Source organism: Bos grunniens, chromosome 9 (assembly GCF_055505025.1).
Source record: "Bos grunniens cultivar Pamir isolate PY7600 chromosome 9, Bosgru_T2T1.0, whole genome shotgun sequence".
Taxonomy (NCBI): Eukaryota; Metazoa; Chordata; class Mammalia; order Artiodactyla; family Bovidae; genus Bos; species Bos grunniens.
Window position 1 is genome coordinate 82,374,521 of NC_141173.1, and position 20,288 is coordinate 82,394,808.

Sequence of the window (20,288 nt, forward strand, 5' to 3'; positions counted from 1 at the left end):
CATGAAACAGGAGATCTTCCTGTTTTTCTTCCATATGCTACAAAGAAAAAGTTATCGAACAGAAATATAGCTACTCCAAATGATAAAATGAGAATAAAGCTAAATTATCCCAATCTGCAATTCTCCATTCATTTCTTCTATTTGACAGATTTTCACAGATAAATGAAATAGAATTTGTTATACCTCATTAGTCAAACCATTCACATTAGTGGCTTTCTCCTAGGGTGCTGTGCCCCTCTTACCATCTGCCACAACAATGTGAAGACTGTGATGCCCAACAGGATGGATGGATGTACAACTTCAGATCCACGGATGGCACTTTGCTCCTGCTAATCATAACCCTGATAGGAAGTCACCCCAAAGAAACAGATGGCCTTAGCCCAAGATGTGTAATTCAAACTTTCTCAAAACAATTATCACCTAACAGTATCAGAAAAAGTGAAACCGTCCTTAAAATAAGAACCAATAAAAAAAAGTTTTGCTCTAAAAGTTCTCTATTAGAAAATATAAAAGATTGGAGGTGAAGGACAGAAAAAATTAAAATACCAACTTACAAAAGCCAATGATGACTATGTTCCCTCAAGTAGGCAGGGAAGAACCTAAAAACAAAAATAAAAATTATTAGTTCTATATAGTAGTTGTGTGCACATTTTAAATTGTACCTTTACTGAGATAACTGCAAATTCCACATGAAGTTTTAAGATAGATCTTAAGTGTCCTTTACTCAGTTTCTCCAGGGGTAACATTTCACAAAACTAAAGTACGATATCACAATCAATACACGTGTGTGTGTGTGTGTATGTATTATACAATATACTGGTCTCTTGAGATTTCCCCTGTTTCATTTCACCTATTGGTAGTGTATTTAGTTCTATAGAATTTTATCACCTGTGAACTCACTGATCCCCTCTACAGCCAAGACACTGAACAGTTCATCAACACAAGTTTCTCTCAGGTTATCCTTTCATAAGCACACCTATCTTTTTTCCTACAACCTCCCTCTGTCCCTAACACTAAAATAACATTCATTTCACAATAACAATCATTTCACTTATTATGTGTGGTCTACTATGTAGTTATATGTCAAATCATAAAGAAAGAATTCTGTCCTTCTGCATTAAAGAATAAGTTTCAGTTTAAGAAAGAAATTCTCTGGAGAGATGTTTTTTCCTCGTTACCTTAACATACACTACTCATTTCAAAAATCAAAAGGTAAAAGGTAAGCTAAAGTAGGGTCTGCACTCAAAGATTCCACAATTTCAATATTTAAAGTTATCTTTTTTTAGAGCAGTTTAAGGTTCATGGTAAAAATGATGCAAAGGTGTTTTTAATTTCAAATTCTATTTGTCTATTTCTAGTATACAGAAAAGCAACTGGCTTTTGTATAATAAATTTGTATCCTACAACGTTACTGTAATTATTTATTGGTTTTGGTAGTAGGGTAATGCTAGCCTCACAGAATGAGTTTAAAAGTATTCCCTCTGCTTCTATCTTTTGAAAGTAATTATAGAGAATTGGCATAATTTCTTCCTTAAATGTTTGGAAGAATTCACCAGTAAAACCACCTGAGCCTTGTGCTTTCTGTTTTAGAAGGTAATTATTTGAATTATTTAATTGAGAAATCATCTTCAATTATTTATTTCTTCTTCTGTGTTTTGGCAGATTGTTTTCTTTAAAGAGTTGGTCCATTGCATCTAGGCTATCAAATCTGTGGGCACTGAGTAGTTCATTGTATTCCTTTATTATCCTTTTAATGTCCAAGGGATCTGAAGTGATGTCCCTTCATTTCCGATATTAGTAATCTGTATCCTCCCTCTTCTTAGTCTCATTAGAGACATCAATTTTACTGATCTCTCAAACAAAACCTATTTTGATGTCATTGATTTTTTTCTATTGACATCCTATTCTCAATTTCATTGATTTTTCTGCTTTAATTCTTATTCTTTTCTTCTGCTTACTTTAGATTTAGTTTGCTCTTCTTTGTCTAGTTTTTTAAGGTGGGAACACAGATTAATGGTTCTTCTTTCCTAACATATCCATTTCCTTCTAAGCACTGCTTTCTCTGCCATCAACACATTTTGATAAGTTTTATTTTCATTTAGTTTAAAATATTTTAAAATGCCCCTTGAGATTTTTTCCTTTGACCTATGTGTTATTTATATGTATGTTATTTAATTTCCATGTATTTTGAGATTTTCCAGATGTCTATTATTTCTATTGTAATTTCATTATGGTCTGAGAGCAGACATCATATGATTTCTATTCTTTTAACTTTGTTAAGATGTGTTTTATGGCCCCAAATGTGGTCTATTTTGATAAATGTTCCATGTGAGTTTGAGAAGAATGCCAGTATCCTTTTCAGGTAAGAATCCTATTCAAGGTTGCAGACTGATGACTTCTTGTATTCTCACATGGCAGAAAAAAAAATAAAAAGCTGGCTAGTTCTCTGGCCTCTTCTCATAAGGGCACTAATCCCACTCACCAAGGCTCAACCCCTCGTGATCTAAATACCTCCCAGAGCCCCATCTTCAAATATCCCCACATTGGGTGTAAGAAATTCAACATATAAATTTTGAGTGGATATAAACATTTGGTCCATTGTAATGACCTTTTATAGACATGAAGACAATTTAGTCATTTCTGAAAGACCTCACTCTCTACAAAATCTCACACCAAAACAACAAGAGCTAGGGAAGAAAGCTGGGTAGACTACTAGAATCCTATACAACTTGGTAATCAGAGAGCTAACCAAATAATTATGGATACCTTGACTTAACTTGGACAGCCACAGTAGGCAGTTCAGTGTAACTGGAGAGTGCTCAGGTAATATTAAAAATGCAGCAAAACAACACAGTGGAAAGGCTACTGCAGGAGAAGTGGGGTCTCACAGCTAGGGAGAGTGACATTACTCTAATTCTGTCAATTCAGACTCAGCTGAGTTCCATAGCCTCCACAACTCCAGAATGTTCCCACGTCTTATTATTTCCCACTTTTGCTACTACCTTCCAAATGAAATCTCATTTCCCACACTTGTAGATACAGCTGTCTCTGCTAACATCCCTACATCATGCTTCACGAGAGAGAAAAGGAAAAATTACTGGATACGGCATCTTATCTTCCCAATGCTAAATCTACAAATTACCCTTCCTAGCACAAAGACCAATCCCAGCTCTCCATCCAAAGCTTTCTCTCCATGATTATCCTCTCCCTTTCTACTAGAGGTGCTTTTCCCCAACATACAATCATGCTCTGGTATTTAATAAACAAAATTTTCACTGACCTTGCATTGCCTTCTAGGTTCCACTGGGTTTCCAAACTAACTTTCTCAAATCAACTTAAAGGAAAAGAATTGAAAACCAGTAATCCCCATTTCCTCACCTCCCATTCACTTTCCAACCCATTCCCTTGGCTCTTATCTCCAACACTCTATCAAAGGATCCTTATCAAGGTCAACAAAGCCAATTCTTATTATCCTCATTTAAAAAATCAGGACACTGAAGCTCAAGAGAGATTATTAAGTTGAGATAGTAAAGATACTTACCTTCCCCTGGAGATAAGCAAGAGCCCAGGGCTACCCCAAAGCACCCTTTACAGGATATTGGACTGAGGTCTTTAATGGCCAGGGACTCCCACCTCTTTCCTTCCTCATGTCACCTTCCCTGTATTAAATCTCTGATTTATTCCTTGAAATACCCCATTGCATTTCATCATTTTAATTGAGAAAAAGTCTTGGCTTAACCTATGGATATGTTCTCTGTAGGCCACTTAGTGTATATTATACTGGTCACAACAACCTGAAAACAGGTGGTTTTATCCCTTTTATACAAGAGAATTTTGGCTCAGAAAGAATAAAAACTTTTCCAATATCAGACAGTTTATTAGGCAGTAGAGCTAACATTTGACCTCATCACCCAGATTCTGCACCCCAAGCTGACTGCCCTTCATGATGGTTAGATCTCAGAGTTTCTTAGTTGCTCCTATTACATGGTAACAAGAAGTCACTCACAAAGAAGTACATACTACTTGGTTACCCCTAAAGTTCAAAAACAGACAAAACTAATCTACAGTGATGGAAATCAAAAGAGAGTTACTTCTAGGGGAGGTAGTGGCTAGGAAGTGAGAGAATTTTCTCTTTCTGGATGGATGCAATATTGTCTGTCTTCATGCAGTGATTATACAGGTGATATATATTTTAAAAAATCATCAAGCTGTATATTTAAGACTGACACACTTTATACGTTTCCCCTACCCATGTATTTCATACCTCAGCAGAAAAAGTAGCATACTGTTAATGTAAGTGAAGCAATTTCACCATTGTGTTTTATAAAAAAAAATACATCTGTTTAATAATTTTACTTAACTATTTATTTTTAGTACCAAGGTGGGATGACATAGAAGAAATAGCAATAATTTTTGAGTCAGACAAACCAGTTTTGCCACTTACTAACTATACTGTTGTCAGGCAAGTTTCTTAATCTCTTTGATACTGAGTTTCTTCACAATTTAAAACTGAGACAATAATACTTACTTTGCAAAATTGTAGCACAATTATAGTAGGTATTTAACAGTGGTAGCTATTTAGCAATAGCTCTTTGTATGTAAGTATCACAGCAGGTACAAGAACCCTATCTCCGAGAACCTGACCAACTGGAAGTGACACTGAGATATAAAGATTAATGATGAAAGGGAAGAATTTAACAAGGGCTATGGATTACAAATTACAGGGTTCCTATCTAGCTAGTAGGATTGTGAAGTGAGTGTTCTCTGAAGAGACCCTGAAATTTTTTGGAAAATTCACTTAAGGCTGAGGAAATTGCAGAAAGATAAAGCATAGCCTCATACACAGTGCAGTGACTTCAGATTTTAATGAGCAGTTAATATCAGCTGTGTCACTGGTCTAATTCTGAGGAGCAAGACTATAAGGCTAGAAAAGCAACCTGGAACTAAATAAAGGACCACTGTCAGGTTAAGAAGTCAAGAACCTGTTTTTTTCCTGAAGTCCTGGGATGTACTGAAAGAAAATCCCAAGGGAATGACCCCAGTGGTTATTACACATGATACGGAAGGAAACTCTCAATATGGAGGGAGGGTAAGTAACTGTTCAATATTAAACTATACAGCAAAGGAAGGGAAGAACTAGGAACTGAACTCAGGCAGTCTGGCTCCTGAGTCAGAATTCCAATAAAAATAGAAAGAATAAAAGAAATGGAAAACCACCACTACAATACTACAATAATAACTGCTATAGGCAAGGTTAGTTAAATACTAAAACAGTGGACAACACTTTTAAAGAGAAACAGGGCATTTACACAATCTCAAAGTGAATCCCTCAATGTATTTATTAATTATTATGGTAGTTTTAATATATAATCACAAGTCATTTGATATTTTTTCCCTCTCCTTACCTTGAATGAATTGCTTGTAACAGAAAGAGTGTAAAAAGTGAAAAACAGAAATGTTACAAAGGAGAAGCCTGGGAGATGCTACTTAAACTATGTGATCAAGGTTAACGTGTTGATATGGATATTATGTGCCCTCAGATATGATGCAATAAGGATACAATATTTCTTTGGTGTGCTTCCTTTGAAGCCCATAACCTCAGTCTAATTGTGAGAAAACATCAGACAAACCCAAACTGATGAACCCTGTATAAAATACTTGACCAGTACTCTTCAAAAATGGCAAGGTGATGAAAAATAAGAAAAGACTCAAAACCTATCATGGGTTAGAGTAGATTAGGGAGACATGGCAACTAAATGTAATGTGGTATATGGATTATATCCTGGAACAGAATGATGGAAAAACTGGAGAAATATGAATAATGTCTACAGTTAATAGTATTGTGCCAACATTAATGCTTAATTTTGGTAAATGCATCATGGCTGTGTAATCTGTTAACATTAGAGGAAGCTAGGTGACGCATATACAGGAACACTCTATACTATTTTTGCAACTTTTCTGTAAATCTAAAATTATTTCATAACAAAAAGGGTTTTAAAATTTTGATACACCTTTGTGAAAACAAATTTCAGTAAACTAGAAATAAAAAATTTCTTACTTTGATAAAGAGTATCTACAAGACAATGTCCAGTAAACATCATCCTTAAAAGACAGATATTCTCCTCTAGGATTAGGAAAAAGCAAGGATGTCCATTTCTAAAATTTTGTTAAAGTCTGTTCCAAGCCAGTGCAATAAGGCAAGAAAAAAAAAAAAAAAAGGAACAGAGATTAGAAAAATTTAAACTTTTTTAACAGATGACATGATGGTACATTTAGAAAATTTGCAACAATCTACAAACTAGGACTTCCCTCGAGGTCCAGTGTTAAGACTCTGAGCTTTTGCTGCAGGCGGCATGGATTCTATCCCTGGTCGGGGCATTAAGATTCTGCATGCTGTGTGGCAGAGCCAAGAAATAAGGGGGATAAAAAGGATCTACAAACTACCAGAACTGAAAAGTGAATTTAGCAAGACCCAAAAGTGAGGACTAGAAGTACAAAGCTTCTACAGGAAACAATAAGTAAATGTCTTCAGGATCTTGATGGAGGGCAACGATGAAGGTAGAAGAAAATTCCGTGAACGGGATACAAAAAAGCACCTTCAACCCTTTCTACCCTCCCACCCCCCCCCAAAATTGATATATTGGACTTCAAAAAAACAAATCTGCTTGTCCAAAGGCACTATTAAGGGAATAAGAGAGGTAGAAAATATATGCAAACATGTACCTGATTAAGGTCTCCTATTCAAAACACATAAGGAGTTAAAAAATCACTAACAAAAGATAACCTAATTAAAATAAATGGGCAAAAGACTTACATAGAGACTTCATAAAAGAAATTGGAATGGCCAAAAAAGAGATAAAAGGATGTTCAACATTATTATTATTCATGGAAATGCAACCAACTTACCCGAAGACCATCAATTCAGCTCCCTGGTACATATCCAAGGGATAAGAATATATATATTCACCAATGGCAGTTTCAAGAACATCTATGGCAATTTTATTTATAATGGTTGAAATCTGAAAACAACTCCTATGCTTATCAACAGGAAAAAAGGTAAATAAATTGTAGTATATGCAATATTATAGAAGAGGCATCACCAAACTTCCTTTGCAAAGGATCACATAAAACATAGTTTAGGCTTTGTGGGCCATACGGTCTCCGTTATAACTACCCAACTCTGCTCAATGGACATGGCTATGTTCAACAAAATCTTATATATGAAAATATATTATGGGTTGGAGCTAGCTCATAGTTTGTCACCGCTTGCAACTTTTACATGCAAACCATACACTTTATTCTTATGTCTTCATTGTTTGTAAATTACAGCTCAATTTGAAGAAGAAAAAAAATTTAGACAAAGTTCAGAATACAGGATCTGAAGAAATTACCTAGAATTCAATATGAACAAAAATGTATAATATATAAAAGCTATGTTAAAAGAGATGGACGACAGAATGACAAAGTCTAATAGAAGTCTAATCAGAGTTCTTAAAGGAAAGAATGGGAAAAAATGGAGGAAAAGCAATACTGAAAGACACAAAAGGTAAAACTTTGAAGAAGTGATGAAAAACAAACCTTAGAGACAGGAACACAATAAATCCAGGATCAGTGAAATGTCCACACGGAGACACGTTCTGTCACAAAGCTGTAGAGAACAAAAGAGATCTTAAAATCAGGCAAAACAAACAAATTACCAACAAATAACAGTTGTTTGAACTAACTGTAACACTGAAAGTAGAAGTCACTGGAATGTCACCTTCAAAGGGCTGAGAAAGATACCGCTGGCCGGGAAATATACGTCTAACAAAACTACCATTCAAAAATGCATGCAAAATAAAGCCATTTTCAGATACAGTTTGCCATCAACTGTCCCTTAATAAACAAGCTTCTAAAATATATGTTTTAAGAAGAAGAGACAGATCTGAGGTGTAAGAAGGAATGACAAATCATAAAAAAAAAAAAAACGAAAGTGATGTCAAATTTATAGGAGAAAAAAAAATCAAGATGGAACTAAACTCTGGAAGACAACATTTAAGCTGGGAGATTAAACGGTTATCAAGGCAACGTATGCTTCTTGAATTATTTGTAAAAGGAAAAAAATTGATAAACTTCAGATTAAGTTGGTACACTAAAATTTTGAGTGACACCACTAAAATAAATAAAATACGTGATTTTCATACTAGTGGAGAGGGAAGAAAATGGAGTAAGAAAAAATCCAAAAGGTAGCAAAGAAGAGGGAAAAAAAAAAAGGACAAAAACAACCAAAGATAATGCTAACTTTCTTCTTAAGTGCAGCAGTTACTATATTAAATTCAATTGGACTGAAGATCCAGTTAAAGGACAGACTGTCAGAGTGGATTAGAGAAAACTATCTGGTTTTACCTGTGAAAGAGATATTCTAAGCAAACGCTAACTAAGAGAGAGGTGTGACTAGGATATTATAAGACAAAATGGATCTTAAGGTAACAGGCATGTGGGTGAGGAGGCATTGAACACGACTACAGCATGACAAAAGACCTAATACACAGAGAAGAAAAAGCAGTACGTACTCTTCTTGTGGGCATGTAACTTGTATGTACCTTCAACTTTTATAAAGCAAAGTTGACAGAATTGCAAGAAGAAACTGAGAAAATCCATTATTTTATTGTGACATTTTTATTATACCAATCTCAGTAATTAAACAAACCAAAAATTAGCAAGGTTAAAAAAGATTTGAACATTACAATTTTTTATGCCTGATCTAAGACATATATATGTGTGTGTGTTCATTTACTTATATACCTACCTTGTCCCAAAAGTCTGTGAATATATATTCTTCACAATCATTCAAGGAGCAGTTGAAAAACTAACCGTGAGGCCACAAAGCAATTCTTAAATTTCAAAGAACTGGTAGCACAGAACCCTAATTTGCTGACTACGCTGCAAGCTTTAAAAAAGTCAGTAACAAAAGGATAACTCATAAAACTTTCCACATTTGAAAACTGAAAATACTTCTAAAAATCTCATAGGAAAAAGAAAAAAAATCATAATGAAAAACATTTTTAATTCTTAGAACTGAAAAATATACTATACTTAAGACAAAAGTAAGGAAAAAATCTGTAGTCTTTGCAGGAAGAGACAAATAAATGACCAGAGAATCCAGAAATGAGCCCAAGTATTTCTGGAAATATGTATATGAGAGAGGTAGCACCGCAAACCATTGGTACTGTGCGTGGGAAAAAGCAAACAAATATGTTCATTTATGTGTACCTATATTTATCAGATAAATTAAAGAAATGTGAAAATGCAAACTTTAAAACTTTTAGAAAAAATTTTCAACATATATTTCCTTAATAATAAAGAATATCTTAAGACACAAAAGCACAAAGAAGAAATTGCCGGCAGTTTATGCAACCAAAGGGCCTGTAGCTTGAACTGTTTCCCAACAGAAATTTCTGCAGTGATGGAAATGTTCTGTTATATAATACAGCATAATATAAAGTAATACAGCATAATAAAATATAAGAGCCACTAGTCACATGTCGTTACTGAGCACTTGAAATGTGGCCTAGAGTGACTGAGGAACTGAAATTGTTGAAGTAAATATAACAAACAGCATGTTAGCATTTTAAACTCCTTGTAGAAGATGTTACATTTTCATATACTTTTCAGTATTCAATTTTTTGTATAAAGAATTTGATTTTAGCTTACATTACTATATGAATTATAACTTCAATTTTGTAAAAATACATAAAAGTTGCTTTCTAGAAAGCAAGCACACTAAAATGTTCACAGTACTATCTGTGAATGACTTTTATTTTCTTCTAAATATTAACAAATTATTAAAGATATAAAACATATAAAGAATTTAATGAACACTGATGTATCCCCAGAGTTTATGAAATAAAATATCATTAATATTCTTTAAATTCCCTAAGTACCTCTCTCTGGTCAGGACTTCTTTAAGTCCTTCTTTAAAGGAAAGCCGGGAAGCTTCAGGTTTCTTCATTTTGTGAAGCCCATGTTTTAAGATACTTTCAGGAAAATTTAACATACAGACATTATATGTAGCATTTAACAAAGAGTTATAAAGTAAACACCCATGTAACTACTGCCGAGGTCAGGAGATACAGCATTTTCCACGTCTCAAAACCTGCCCCCAGCCAAAATCTCATAGTGTGTTCCTTCATATTCACCCCTAAGAGATGACCACTAACTTGATTTTTATGGTGTTAATTGCTTTACAATTTTTCTATACAGTTTTAAATGTCTACATATGCACCCCTAAACCACACCTTTATTTCATCAGGTTCTGAATTTCATATAGATGATATCATACAGTCTTCTTCAGCAACGTTTTTTTTCCCCCCTCAATGTTATTAAGACGCATTTGTGTTAAGACACAAAACTACTTTATTCACCACTGTACTGGGTGGGCTCCATTTTATGACTGGAGTATAATTTATAGTCCTCCTTCAGATGGACACAGAGGTTGCTTCTAGCTTCTGAGTTTTACAAACAACACCATAGCCAAACTTCTTGTACACGTCTGCTTGTGTATATGTATGAAAATTTATCTAGGGCAGTGGCTTTCAAACTTTTTCGACCATGACTCATTCTAAAGAATGACGTTTTACATCATGACACACATCTGTGTGTGTATAAAACTGAGAGAAGGAAAAAAAAAAGTTTCATGAAGCAAATACCCTATGACCTGAGACACATTCTGATGATTTTCTATTCTCTGTTAGTTCACGTTTTACAAATTCTGATCACTCGCCACTTAATTGTTTTCATGACCCACTAAATGGGTTTCAATCCTGTAAAAACATCACGGCTACAGGATAAATACCTAGGAGTGGATCTGCTGGGACGTGTAGCCCGGACATCGGATGTTGTCAACTTTCTAGATCCTTAACTTTAAGTAAACGTTCTTATCTAATTTATCACTCTATAATTTCAGGGCTAAAACTGTGAAACATCAGCTCGTTTTATCTTTTCCTTTGGTCGTTAAACAGTATTAATCACTTACCATGTGCTAAGTAGCCACTGGACTCCGAGCGAGACTGATGGGTTAATACACGCGAGGAGGGTAGGGGGAGGACATAGGGACCAGGACCTCAGTGAGGCCCCAGAAAGCTCACAGGAGGGGCCTCCGATCCTGCCTGGGGAGGGAGGGGTTAGAGAAGGATTCCTGGAAGAAGGAGGACCTAAGCTGAGTGTTTCTATTTTTAATTTTTATTGGTTTCCTAAAACATAAAAGTAATACATTTGTTGAAGAAGAAGAAGAAAAAAAAAAGGAATCAAAATTACAGGAGTATATTTATTAAGAAGTAAAAATCCCCGGCACTACCCTGAAAGTTTGATGCTGAGCGTAAATAACCAAAGTTGCATTATCAGTTATCCTAATCTAGGAAATTTTCAAGAGCCCGCATTTTAGAATCGTCTTCGGTGCCTACCTGATAGGGTCCCTAGGTCTAAATTTTGCATGAATCGAATCACATTTTCCATCATGGATGTAAACGCAAACATTTCATGTTTAGTCACATTATTACTTTGAACAGACTTTCTCCCCCTGCCCCCCCACCAACCCCACCCCACCCCGGCCTTTTAGCAAGGTTAGAGTGCCAGGTTTCAAAAACCGAGTCTACTTACCGCAAATCAACTACATGCGAGCGTTTCAAAAAGTGGCATGAAGAACAGCCGAGGGGGAAAAGAATTCGTTCTCGGAGCCGAGCTGGCTCGCCCAGAGACAATTTGTCAGAGTTTCACGCCGGGTCCCGAGGAGCCCGGACCCCCTCACGTACGCGGCGCGGTGGCACCGGCACACCCTCTGGAGCGCGGCACGGAGCCCGGCGCGGTGCCCGTTCCGCGGCAATGTTGCCGCCCCACAGCCCCAGGCCGGCCACGGCCCCTCGGTTCCCCCTCTCAACTCGCCCTGATCGCGGCTGCAAGCCTCCCCACCACCTACCCTGCGGGGTCCGGACCCCCGGAACTCAAGCGCGGCAGCTCGGGCGTGCCGCCTCCGCGGCCATGACGGCGACCTGGGGAAGCGCCCCGTGAGCCAAGGCCCCGCGGTCCGAGCGGCTGCAAGGAGAGCCGCCCCGTCCGCCCGTCCGTCTGTCCGCTCTCCAGGAGAGTGAGGCTAGAATCCGCCCCACACGGGCTTAAATCAAGGCTTGGGGCGGTACCCACGGGCTGAATGACAAATGGCAGATGCCGTGGGCTTTTGCCGCCCTCAGCGGCCGCGAGGATGGCTGCGCCGAGGAGGCCGCGCACAGGCGGAGCCCGGGAGCCGGAACGGGGCGGCCGCGGGGAGGGCGCTGGGGCCCCTGGCGGGGGCGTCACGTGGCAGGAGGAGGCCCCGCTGGGGAGCCAGGGGGTCGGCGGCCTGGGCGGAGGAAGAGGACCGGCGCCCAGACGCCTGGCCGATGGAGTCATCTGTATGGGGCTAAGCCAAGGTCGCCCAGGTGCAGAGCTGGCGCAGGTAGACCCGAACCAGCCTGGAGCCCCATACCGTAGCGGGGATGGTTCACTCAAGTTACCACTAGGATGAACCGCCCGGAGCCAAATCAGAAATGAGAAACACGACAGATGCTAGGAGAATACTGCCATAGGCCAAACTTACCTCCTCTCTCCGTGCCGCGTGGAAATCATGGCAGCCTAACTGTGCCCACTCGTCCTGAGTCAGGCAGTGTGCTAAGCACTTCACAGGTAAACACACGGAGTCCTCACGACCCCCTCCCGGCAGAGAAATACTCCTCCTCCCGGTCTCACAGCTGGAGACACTAAGGCACAGAAAAGATTAGAAGGAAGTTATTTTACAGTTATGGAATCATACTGGGTGTGCTTGAAGTCATTTTAAAATGGTCTTTGGATTGGAGAAACAAGCAAACCTCCAGCGGTTGCTTTCTTCCCTGCAAGATACACATTGCTAAAAGAGGCCTATAAGCATTAAGTAAAACGACTTAGAGAGGCAGTTCACTACGTATTTCAGACTCTCTCGTAGCTCTGAAATATGTTAACAACATCGTCCACGTCTATCCATCTTCTCCGCAGTCTCCGGATTTCCATCGCTTGTATTACTTTCAGCTTTGAGCACTCAGCACATTTACAAGTGCTCGACCACCTTCTTCTCCCAGATGTTCACTCTTAATTCTATATTTAAATGAATTCAGTGTTCATCCTAACATATCCGTTCCTGAATTATTTTATTTCTTGAGGGACTCTCTTTTTTCAAGCTGTTTTCTTAAGGAGCCCTTATAGAGTAATGTTTTATCTGTTTATCTCTACACATTAAACAAACAAACCAAAAACTCAGAGTGGGTAAATATTTTGGATTCACACCTCCTCTTCAAAACCTAACAGAAAAAGAAGGCAATTGCTTCACTGATTTTTTTAATTAGGAAAGTATGATAACACATTCATAGGAGACTTGGAAAATACAGGAACAAAGTTACATATAGTTCCACAATATATTATAATCATTTTTAAGTAGATAAATTAAGATTTTTAGTTGGAGTTTTAATATCAAACTCTCAAAAACTAATAGAATGGATAGAAAAGTAGGAGGATATAGTAGACCTGAAAAGCACGATGAACCAATTCAACATAATTAAGATTTATATAATTTTCACACAGCAGCAAGATATAAATTCTATTCCCATAGACTATAAACCAGAAGACACGAACATATCCAGGAACAGAAAACAAGGTACAAAAACCTCACAGTTTAAAGATATTGAAATCATACAGAGTCTGTTCTCTTATCACTGTGGAATCATGTTAGAAATCAGTATCAAAAGATATTTGAAAATAATTCACATATTCTCAAGTGCAATGTGACATTTACCAATAGACTTAACCATTGAAAGCCTCAATCAAGTTAAAAGACGGAAAAAAACAGAGGGTGGTTGAAGAGAAGATACTTCACTGATTTTTTGACATTCTAGATTTCTGTGGAGAGAGCTGAATCCTGTGTGATTTTCCCTGGGAAGTGATTTGATTTTTCTGCTTGGATAAAGAAAAGAATTCTTTATCATTAAAGCAGCTGTATATCCTTAATTGGACTATATCTTAGTGTCAATTTTTCTGTATCAATTTTCCCCCAGTAGATAGTATGATCTTTCAACTTATGGATTTCATTCTTCTTAGTGTAGTATCCCATTCATATTATATATCTGAATAAATTTATCTTTCATTCATTGGCTTTTCTACTTCAGAGTCACCCGTTAGTCTTATATTTGATTTTTATTTTCTATATCCATCTTTTGATTTGCATTCATTCTGATTCTTTAAACAATTCTGGTCTTTGGTTTTTCTAGCTTATTGGATTTTAAAATCATGTTCTTTTGAAAAATTGATTTTCTTAGCTATGCAATTTCCTTTTTCATCACATTCTTATCTTATCCTTGAGCTACTTCGTGGAATCATACTCTTTTCCTCTGGTGAGTCAAACATATATAAGGAATATAAATGTCTGTTCCTTGGCTGTGTTTTCTTCCAGTTTTGCTTCTTCATCTCCTTCACACTGTTTTCCTTGCTTCCCATTTATAACATGTTTACATAACAGCTATGTTATATCTTTTATCTTGCTTATCCTTAAAAGTTAACAACAGACCTTGTGTTTGCACTAACAAACAGAGTGAATTCCCGGTGCACTTTCCTCTTCACCTAAGATGTGTTTGTCTTCCCTATCCAGAGCTTCAGTTTCAGGGCTGAATGTTATTTCTATCCGTCCTTTCTGGGACTTGAGGGTTTCAGGAAGATAGGGGACTGTGAAACTCAGACTGAAGGTGAATACAGAGCCTTCTGTGGGAAAGTCAGCCATCACTTCTGAGGCTCCTGTAAGTCCTCACCAGCCCATTTTCAAGCCACTCAAGGGAATATTCCATATCTATAAGGATCAATTCATTTGCCCAATTCAGCACAGTATTCCAGAGGGTGGCAAACTTTCTTGCTTTGGGCAAGATGCAACAGTGGTTTGTAAAGTTTCCCTGATGTGTCACAAGGACGCCACTTTCCCAGTTGGAGGATGTCTGTGAAAATTCTCAGACTTTGATCATCTGTTTCCTCAGAATGTCTTGCAGGAGAGTGGAAGGATATATACCACACATCTATCACAGAGTATTTGGTATCTTTGCTTTGCCATCACTTCTCACATTTTACATCACAAGGTTGTACTTCTTTCTTTGGTTGCTGTAGGTGAGGGATTTGGTTCTGTTTCTTGCTTTCTTTTCTTTGTGTGGTCTAGGGTTTTTACTTATTTATTTTAGTGCTTCTTTGTCCCTTCTTTATCCCTAAGTCAGTCCATCAGCTTGTCTCTCTTGTTAGGAATGAAATATATGAAAAATCCTTTTTTCTCTTTTGGTTATTTCCACAAAGTTCTCTTTGAACATGAATATTGTGAGCTGGCAACTGTGATGCCCTCCTTTTCTCTAGGTTTTCCCTGAATGACACGCGGCTTGGCATTACAATGTGCCCCAAAAGTTCTAGAGCAAAGGCTGTAAACTCAAATCAATATGGAGTTTAAAACAAAAAAAGAGCAAGACTATGTTAAAGTAAAAAGAACATTTTTTTTTTTTTTTGTATAAGGGGCAGATGCTTATACAAAGCTTATACCAGCTCAGGCCAGCATTGCCAAATGTATGCCATTTTCAGCCATGATATATAGTGTTTCAATATCAAATTCCTTAATTTTGGAAGCACTATGGAAGCTAATTAAATTTATCTCAAGGCCAAACTGAACCAGTGGGTCACCAGTGTGGTCTCTTTCATAGAGAACTATTCAGGATAAATCTTAAAATCACCATTTGTCTCTAAGTATTTTGAGATACAGTTTTATTCTGATTCTTCAATGACTTCCTAAAATGTCTTTAGCAAACATAAAGCTAGAAGACCCATGCTGACATATTTACAGTTCAAAACAATGTGTCAATACCCAACACTTTCACAAATAGGTGTTACTCAAGTAACAACTTTGATCATACTACAATTAATATCATGAGAGCAGAGAGTTTATACAGATCATGACCACAGTAACAAAATAGCAAGAAAAAATATTTTTCAATTGATGCAGAAAAGGTATTTGAAAAAATCCAAAACCCATTCTTGTGGGGCAAAAAAAAAAAAAGCTCAGAAAAAGAAAGGAACTTCCTCAACCTGATAATAGATGTATTTGTTTCCTATGGGTGCTACAATAAACTATCACAAATTTATGGCTAAAATGAGAAATGTATTCTCTCACAGTGCTGGAGGCCAGAAGTCCGAAATCAAGGTGTCAGCGAGGCTTCACTCCCTCTAGTGGCTCTAGATGTGAATCCATCCCTTGCCTCTTCCAGCTTTCGGTAGTTGCTGGCATTCTCTGGCTTCCTTGGCTTCTGGCCACATCACTCCAGTCTGTGCATCTATTTTCACATTGCCTTTTGCTCTGTGAGTGTCCTGTGTTTTATCCCGTGTGTGTCTATCTTATAAGAATACTTATCATTGGATGTAGGATGCACATGAATAAGGCCAGGATGATCTCTCTTCATCTCAAGATCTTTAAATTATTACATCTGCAAAGACACCCTCCTATTTTCCCCCCAAATAAGGTAACATTCACAGCTTCCAGGATTAGGATATAGATATATATTTTGAGAATCCATCTTTCAACCCTCTTATAATATGCCAAATCACAGTACCTTTAACGTGGAAATAGACAAGCTGACTTTAAACTTTACATGGGAATGAACCTACAAGAATGAAAATGAAAAAGCAGAACAAAGTTGGAAGACTTACGCTACCTGATTTTAAGGCCTACTACAAAGCTACAATAATTAAGTCTGGATGGCATAAGGATAAATGGAACCATACTTTGAGTCCAGAAATAGACCTATATGTATATGATCTATCGATTTTGGACAGAGATACAACATCCCACTGGAAAAAGAGGAATGGTATGGGAACTGGTTATCTGTATGGAGAAAAAAACTTACACTTAACATCATACACAACTTAGAGTATTTGAAGAACTCATACAATATAAAGACAAACAATGTAATAAAACCGGGCATGCATGCATGCATGCAAAGTCGCTTTAGTCATGTCTGACTCTTTGCAACCCTATGGGAGCTCCTCTGTTCATGGGATTTTCTGGGCAAGAATACTGGAGTGGGTTGCCATGACTTCTTCTAGGGGATCTTCCCAACCCAGGGATCGAAACTGTCTCTCTTATGTCCTCTGAATTGGCAGGTGTTTTTTATCACTAGCTCCAGACTAAAACACACTTCACCAAAGAAGATATACGAATGCCCAATAAGCACATAAATGACACTCAACATCATTTCCTCCATGACTAATGCAAATTAAAACCATAGTAAAATATCATACATACCAACTGGAATGGCTAAAGCTTAGAAGACTAACAATATTAAGTGCTTCCAATAAGGGAGAAAACTAGAATTCTCAGACATTGTTGGTGGGAATATAAAATGGTACAACCACTCTGGAAAACTGTTTTGAGTTTCATTTAATGTTAAACATGCATTTACTACTTGACCCTGCAATCCTATTCCTAGGTATTTATCCAAGAGAATTAATAATATGTCTACACAGACTTATACGCAAATATTCGTGTTAGCCCCAAACTGAAAACAACCCCAATGTCAGTAGGAAAATGAGCAAACAGATGATGACCTCATAAGTAAATCTAAAAAGCATTATTCTGAGTAAAAGAAGCTATATATATAAAAGATATACATACTATGTGATTCCATTTATATGAAATTTTAGGTAGAAAGTCTAACAGAGTGAGAAAAAGCAGACCAATGCTTTCCCAGAGTGGATGGAGGAGGAACATGAAGGAACTTTGTAGGAGAGGAATGTTCTATATCTTGATCAGTGAGACTATTTCCTGAATATATATATATATATGTACACTGCTGCTGCTGCTAAGTCACTTCAGTCATGTCCGACCCTGTGTGACCCCATAGACGGCAGCCCACCAGGCTCCCCCGTCCCTGGGATTCTCTAGGCAAGAATACTGGAGTGGGTTGCCATTTCCTTCTCCAATGCATGAAAGTGAAAAGTCAAAGTGAAGTCACTCAGTCGTGTCCGACTTAGCGACCCCACAGACTGCAGCCTACCAGGCTCCTCTGTCCATGGGATTCTCCAGGCAAGAGTACTGGAGTGGGGTGCCATTGCCTTCTCCAATACATATGTATATATATATGTATATATCATCCCTCCCCAAATGATACACTTAAAATAGCTGGATTTTGTTATAGATGTACATTGAACTCAGCAAAGTTGAAAAGAAATGTTCCTAGTCTTCCTTGAATGGAATGGGGAGAAAAGAAATTATAGGAGACAGTTTTTCTCTTCATCCATAGCAGTTCGAATTAGAAATCACCTTCTGCTTTTGTTGACTTTTTCATTAGTACTGCCTTGTACTTTATCAATTCATTGTCTCACCTGGAGGATTTAGACGACAGAGATGAAACTCAAATCCTCTGATTCCTAATCCAGTGTTCTTTCATTACACAGTTTGCATTATGTTTAACATTTAAATCATAACAACTTTATTTTCTAGTAAATTCAACTTAACAAATATTCAATAGGTGCTGCTAGATTTAATTTTCTCTAAACGAAATATAACCCTCAAATCCATATAAACATAGTTCTTCTGAGGCCCATGGCTTCTGGCCAGACAACCTCTCACTGGCCATATGCTACTCCCTCTCAACCTTCAGGTCACTTCTCTTTTTTGAGAGACTGTAATTCTTGGCTCATGGGATTTCTTCCCCCTTCCCTACTCTTGTCGATATTTGCAATGATTTCTCCAACCAGGTATCACTTCCTCAGGCCTCCATGAGAACATCTTTTTATATTTCCCAAAGCAACACTGACTAATGTCCATTTCTTTCTTCAACTGACTGGTAGTTGATGAGCATAGTAAGCTCACAAGGCAATGTCTGATAAATGTCAATATTTTTTATATTATGTGGCAAAGATTTTGTGTTACATACATGTTGGACAGAACAACAAAATAATCATGGTTCTTAGTTACATACCAAAGACCAAGATGGTACATGAGATGGAAGAATATGGCCACTTGTGTCTCTCAAAGATGTTAGTAAGGATGCCCCACTGATTTAAGCAGCTATGTGCTTTCTATTTCTATAGGAAAATGTACTGATGTAATTCAAGTTATACAAAATGTGGATATGAATTTTAAAGTTTTAAGTAGGAAAATTTACTGAATTTTCAGGAAATTCAGTGAATTTTCCTACTTAAAATGAAATGAAAATACAACATCAAATGAAGATAGAACCCCAAACTTTCACCTTTTATTAATAATCAACCAGAACTGGTCAGAAGTGATTTAAAGTAGACTCAATGGCATCAATTTTCATTCCTGTTTCATGTGGCATGAAAAAAAAGCAAGTTGACAATGACTGACCAAAGGCTGGCCTTTGGAGCAAAGAAATAAAAGCAGTATACAAATACCAAATATTGATAGTTGTTCTGTTTTTCTCTTTACTATAATTAAAATTTCATCGCAAAATTCAACAGCTATAAGCAAGATGACACAAGAAATAGGGAAGGTGGTAAAGACTTTTCATAATTTATGAGTACTAGCCACTAATTTTAAAGTAAAAAAACATAGGGATGATGGCTCTATCTATTTATCTTATCTCTTTTCCAGACCTCCTCGAAAACAAGGACATCAGAGGAGAGACATGAGCTGTCTTGGAGAGAGTTCAATGGATTTTGAAAGACCAAAAGCAAATGCAACAGCAATAACAGACTTAGGAATGGAGAAAGGCCCCCCCCGCCGCCATGGGCTGGACACACAGCAATGCCAGAGAATAAGTCAAGATATGAGGCTGTCAGGAAAGTGTTGGTTGAATGTTTTTACTTTGCATACAGAGCAACCGGGTGACGGGTCCCTCTGTAGTCAGAAAAATATGCCATCTCCACCCTAGAGGAAACCAGAAAGTTATTTATTATCTGGATAATAACCAGATAAACTGAACTGAGAATGATGCAGACTCAGAGATCCATAAAGGAAGAGGATTAAAAGCGGAGAATTACTGAACATCAAAAGACTGAACTGAGGGCCCATATATTTATTTTACTTTAAATCTATCATATACTTTTCATTAAAACTTTTAAAAAACACTTAAAATTACAACATGAACTGCCTTGCATTAATTGCATAACTGCTTCATCATATTCTTTATTGTCCATCTTATTTAAAATTTTCCTTTTCAGAATTAGCAGTCCGATCCTTTGAACTCTTGTTCCTTGAACTTCACCAATAA

The 20,288-nt window shown here is 37.3% G+C and overlaps 1 protein-coding gene across 32 annotated transcripts in view; it reads right to left on the reverse strand.

Moving 5' to 3' along the window:
* PLAGL1 (PLAG1 like zinc finger 1) overlaps positions 1-20,288 on the reverse strand; it is a 97,343-nt gene that overhangs the window by 43,590 nt on the left and 33,465 nt on the right. For 22 of the 32 annotated variants that reach the window (XM_086318182.1, XM_086318183.1, XM_086318167.1 and 19 more), the window contains exons 1-3: positions 11,954-12,123; positions 7,579-7,648; positions 555-599 (exon numbers count right to left, since the gene is read on the reverse strand). The gene's annotated coding sequence lies outside the window, so the exon portion shown is untranslated. Of the gene's footprint in view, positions 1-554; positions 600-7,578; positions 7,649-11,637; positions 12,124-12,610; positions 12,771-20,288 lie in introns of those variants that run through there. The other 10 variants (XM_086318161.1, XM_086318160.1, XM_086318186.1 and 7 more) reach the window with 4 other exon arrangements.